The 5,847-nt window shown below is 39.8% G+C and overlaps 1 protein-coding gene across 1 annotated transcript in view; it reads right to left on the bottom strand.

Moving 5' to 3' along the window:
- USP8 (ubiquitin specific peptidase 8) overlaps nt 1–3,219 on the bottom strand; it is a 51,273-nt gene extending 48,054 nt beyond the window's left edge. Inside the window, exon 1 of the mRNA XM_010839496.1 lies at nt 3,089–3,219. The gene's annotated coding sequence lies outside the window, so the exon portion shown is untranslated. The remainder of the gene's footprint in view (nt 1–3,088) is intronic.
- Between the last annotated feature and the right edge of the window lie 2,628 nt (nt 3,220–5,847).

A 5,847-nucleotide genomic window follows, 5' to 3' on the forward strand; every position in this document is an offset into this window, starting at 1 on the left:
TATGTTACTAGAAGCAATAAAACAGTCTGAAGATGACAATTAGTTTTCAGCTGAAATCAACATCTTAAGTTGTATCATTCCCAACCTACCAAAAATTATGAGAAATCATTTTTATTTTTAATATTTTATAATTAAAAAACTAAAGTAAAACCTCCAGGATTCCTACACCCACAGCTTTTCAATGTTTGAAATTGATATTATAATGTATAATAATTTCATTTCATGACATTAGAGAGACATCAGGACAAATATCATATATCACTTACATGTGGAATCTAAAATAATGATATAGGTGAACTTATTTACAAAACAGAAATAGATTCATAGACATAGAAAACAAGCTTATGATCACCAAAGGGGAAAGGGAGTAGGGAGGAATAAATTTGGAATTAACAGACACACACTACTATATGTAAAATGAATAAACAATGAGGACCTACTGTATAGCACAGGGAACTATATTCTATATCTTGTAATATCCTATAATGCCAACGAATCTAAAAAAAGAATATATATATATATGACTGAATCACTTTACTGTACACCTAAAACACTGTAAATCAACTATACTTCAATTTAAAAAAAGACATGCAGGTTCACATCATTATTGGTACATTTCAGATAATTTAGTATTATGAAAGACTAAACTGTAATGTGTTAGAAAAGACAAAGTTTAGCTCTCTCAACACTAACTTTATTCACTACGCATGAGTACTGTGTTACTTGAATTAGTATGGTTATAAATATGTAATTCCAAAATAAGTTTAATATAATATTTCATATTTACTAATAAATTCTATATTATGAAAGTACTGCAAGTCTTAGTTTCATTTCCACTTACTATCATATAACTCTGGGCAAATTCCTTAAATCCTCCAATGCCACCAGTGCCATTGCTCAGTTTATTTTCATCTGCAAAATGGAAATAATCCATCTGCTTCTATAAAGTTTTCAAAGGTAGCAAATGAAAAAATTTTTTCAAAAAGTGCTCCAAAAATTATAATGTGCCATGAGACGGCTAAAAAAAATCAGAAGTGTAACTTACTCTGCATCTACTATTATATCTAAATATTAGTCTAACACAACCTTGTCAACAAAATTATGGTATGCTCAAGATGGCCACAAGTTATTATCAGCACTGGCTCCTTCAAAAGTCTATTATCTGGTGGAGGGAGGACTCTAACTGCTCTAATGAACAGAGAATGTTGGAAGTAATGCTGTGCCAATTTCTGGGTCCAAGCTTGAAAAGATTTTAAGAGAAAGCTTCCACTCCTTCAAACACTTGCTCCTGGAACTCAGCCTCCATGCTGTGCTATGTCTAAGACACATGAAAAGGCTATACCACAGGCACTCCTGTCGACGTCTCAGCTGAACTCTGAGCCAACAGCAACTGCCATCGATGGGAATGAGCCATCCTGGATGTTCTGCCCAGCTGAGTTTTCAGATGGATATCGGACTACAATACAAGAAACCTTCATCGAGAAGCAACCAGCTGAATGCAGCTGGCCCAAGAAACATGAGATAATAAACTGTAGCTTTAAGCTACTTTGTTTTAGAGTGAAGTGTTATATAGCAATAGGCAACTGGGACAATAACCAAGATTAAAACAAAAAAGACTCAATAATGTTTAACTTATTATCACCTCATATTTAATGAACACTTTTTCCCTTTCATCTCTCCAAAAATAAGTATATTTTCATGTTCATAATAAAATATAATGTTCATAATAAAATATAATGCCAGACATTTTATGGAAAAAAATCTGATGTACTGACTCTTCTACTTTACAGAAGCCATCCTGGTTCTTTCCTATTGTGTTCATACTAATAAATAAAAGACCATAACAACTGACAAAGTTCAAGTAAATATATTAAAAAATTAAATTACAGAAAGACATCCTTAAAATATTTTTGTTTTTCTCACTCATTGTTTTCTCAAAAACTACAATTCATACCTATGTGCAATTAGTATGTATTTATGTCATTAGTGACAGGTTGTGTGTTCTTACTATCTAATTTAAAAGATGCACCTAATGTGTCACAAGAAATGGAATACTTATTTCAACATGTTAGAAACATAACACAACCTACCGGAAACCTTTCAGACAGATGAGACCAGTATTCTGGAATCATGACAAATGATCTAAATACATCATGAAAGACATTCAACAATGAATCTTAAACAGAATCTGTTGAAATGCAAAATCTGCTTACATAGCAAAGCCACAGAAAAAGCCTACAAGAGGAACACTTCCCTAACAAAGACCACTGGGCATTTTTCATGGCTGCAGTAGAAAGCATACAAAAATTAGGATGTTTGCAGATTTACAGAGAGTAAAATCTTTATTTTGGCATCCCCTATAGTTGAAACCCTCAGGGCTCTTAACAAGTATTAAATTCCTTAGATTCTGCAACACCTCTGTCTTCAGGTAAATATTTTCTTAGTGATCAAGGGACTTGTTTCAAGGTCACAAAATGAACTGGAGGCAAGAAATAAACCGAGAAGTGTGGCCTGCAGCTTTAGGTATAAATTCAGGGTTCTAATAATTTCCAAGGTGGAGTGGAGGTGAAATTAACTTATCCCACAACTCCAGGAGAGAGGGCACATTTTAGGAAAGAAAAGCTTTTATTTGAGGAAGTCACAGTTTTAACTCTGATGCGCTCATAGTTTCTTTAAACGCAATTTTGAACTTCACTAAAAGCAAGTTTGACTGGATCAGAAGACGGACTGAAAAACACTCTGAGAGGTTGTATTAAGGCCTGGGGATGCAGCTCGACAGCAAGTAAATCCGAGAACGGAGGCAAGAGGAAGGAGGTCAAAGTCGGTCTGACTGTCCAAGAAGATGGAAGAATGGTCAAGGCCACCTTTCGAGACCGGAAAACCTGAGCCCACGCGGAACTGGCTGGGCAACCCTAGGTGGACAGCAGGAAAGACTTGAGGTTGGGCCCTTCCTCCAAAAGCCGATTGTCCCACCCCTCTCCGAGGACAGAGCTTGTCTCCCGGGTGATCAGCAGCTGGTGTAAGGTAAGGGGCTTCGCTGCGGTCGGATTCCCAAGGATCAAAGGCCAGGACCCAGCCCCGCACTCACCTTGGAGCCCGGCGCACTTCACTAACGCCGGCCTCCTCGCCAAAGGCCCATCTCCCACCAACTCGAGGAAGAATCGCTATCCGGACGGAAGCCAGCCCAGCTCATCCCCGATTCCCAATTTGCACTGCGTTGCGACGCGTCGCGTATCTGACGTCACGTTGCCCGCGCGCGCCCTTGACTATTTGCTCCTCCCCAGTTCCAGCTCTGCCTGTGGCAGCTTCGCCTGAGGGCCGAGGAGGGCTAAAGAGGACGGTTTGGCTGGACCGTCTGGGTAGCGACCAGGCTACGCTTAGTTGGGGCGAGCTTGTCCGCCCGTCCCCTGCGCCCTGCATTTCTCAGACTTAGTTTCATCACCTGGTATTAACTCTCATCCTGGGCCTTGCAGCGCTGGAGGCAGTGCTGCCTTTAACTCTATGCTTCTTTCTCTTCAAATTGGAGGTTTAAGGCTGACTAGAAAGAGGATGTGAATCTCAAATTTTGGCCAAAAGTTTAACATTCTCCGAAGCCACGCCTCTGGTAAGAGAAGAATGGATACGGTTCTAAAGCATATTATATATGCGCAAACACAGTTAAAAGCCTAGTCTAAAAAAGCAAAAAGAGTGGTCCGAACTTTGTCGTGAGGTGATTCTTTATAGGTAATTGAATGCTCCGATTATATGTAAAATAAAGTAGCTTGGATGGAGTGATAGGCCATGGTCACTTAAGTCCTCAGGGACAATCCAAGCGTCTCATGGATGGAAAAGCTGGAAAGTGGGGTCTGTCTACTAAGTGCGTTAAGTAAAAGGGTGTGCCAAATAGGTGTTCAATAAATTCGTAATGAATAAATGAAAGCAACTAGTCAAATAGTGTTTCACACATAGTAGTCTTTCCATTGGATTTCCCAGGTTGGCTCAGTGGTAAATAATCTGCTTGCCGATGCAGGAGATCTGAGTTTGGTGCCTTGGTCAGGGAGATCCCCTGCAGTAGGAAATGGCAACCCTCTCCAGTATTCTTTCCTGGAAAATTCCAAGGACAGAGGAGCCTGGTGGCCCACAGACCATGAGATCACAAGAAGTTGGATACCACTGAGAGATTGAGCATACGCAAACACACACAGTCTTCCCATTAATGTTAATTTCCTTTCTTTTGCAGTGGAATACCTGCAAAAATACAGTACTTCTTTTATATCAAAGATATACACTGTTTTCCCGAAGGATTAAGATTGATATAATATTAGCTGTACTTTATTACTGGAGACTACTAACTAGGAAGCCTTAGCAAATTTTTCATAACTGAGGGGGGAAATTGCATATACCTTTGAAAGTGGACCTTAAGAAAGTAAATTGATTGTTGGTTGTTTGGTTTTGGGGAGCCAGGGTGGGAGGGGGAGCATCTGTTGAGCATTTTGATGAATTTGAGTATGCTAATAATCCAGAGTTGAGTTCAGGAGTAGGAACCAAACAAATATAGAGGAAGAATTTGGATTTCGCTGAAGACAATCTGGGAGACAGGACCTAGAAATATAAGGCGATGAAGAAAGGAAGATGCCCATAAGAATGAAACAACCAATGAAAAGAGTCTCCTATGGTGGGATGACAGATTTTAAAAATAGGACTCTTTAACAGCCACCTAAAGTTATTTTTGCTGCTCTGATTTAGTTGTCCCAATCCTGACCCCACCCTCCCAGTAGGTAGAATTCCCCAACTTCCCTAAAACATCAGTCAAGTTTGCTAAAACGCAAGTCATTTGCTTGAGTTCCCACATGTGGGTCAACAGGAGTGGGAGAGAAACAATGCACAAGATGACAAGATGATTCCAAAACTGAACGGAGTTGGTGAAAGCAGAAGAAACGAGAACATTCCTGGGAAACTCCGAGAAATCTGGGGACAGGCTCTGGACTTTTAAAACTTGGTGGAACAAGAGTTCATAAGGAGCAGGGTTACCTAGATGAAACTATGCTTACTAAATGGAATTAGAATCCCTAACTCCTGTTCAAATGTGTACTGTAACAAACCAGACAGCAGTATCTATGATGCCCGGGATCTAAGCAAGTGCCACTAGCTGTTTAGAAGACATGGCCTGTATTTAACCATAGCTTTGATTCCCAGGCCATTTAGCAAAAGCAGCAGTCTGAAACATCACTGAACCTGACTCATCCTCCATCTATTCAAGAGGTATCTACTGAATATATGTACTATGCCACGGGTTATTTTATTTTATTTATAGTGTTTCTTTTTTTAATTTCTTTTTATTAGTTTCTCTGTTTTTGGCTGTGCTGGGTTTTCGTTGCTATGGGGACTTTTGTCTAGTTTCGATGTACAGGCTTCTCGTTGCAATGGATTCTGTTGTGGAGCACAGGCTCTAGGGCCTGCAGTTTTCAGTAGCTGCAGCAGGTGGGCTCAGTAGTTTTGGCTTCCAGGCTCTAGAGCACAAGCGATAGTTGTGGTGCACAGGCCCAGTTGCTCTTCGGCATGTGGGATCCTCCCAGATCAGAGATTGAACCTGTGTCCCCTGTATTGACAAGTAGATTTCCTTACCACTGAACCACCAGAGAAGCCCCAGAGATTGTTCTAGACTTAGGTTATAAAGTCCTTCTTCAACACAGAGCTGACTTACATTCAGATAGGCAAGACATATGATAAGTAAATACATATACAATTGACCCTTGAACAACATAAGTTTGAACTGCCCAGGTCCACTTAAATGTGAATTTTTTTCAGTAATAAATACTACAGTAGTACACAATCTGAGGCTGATCAAATCTGCGGTTGTGGAAGTGA

This window comes from Bison bison, unplaced genomic scaffold (genome assembly GCF_000754665.1).
Source record: "Bison bison bison isolate TAMUID 2011002044 unplaced genomic scaffold, Bison_UMD1.0 scf7180017864118, whole genome shotgun sequence".
NCBI lineage: Eukaryota > Metazoa > Chordata > Mammalia > Artiodactyla > Bovidae > Bison > Bison bison.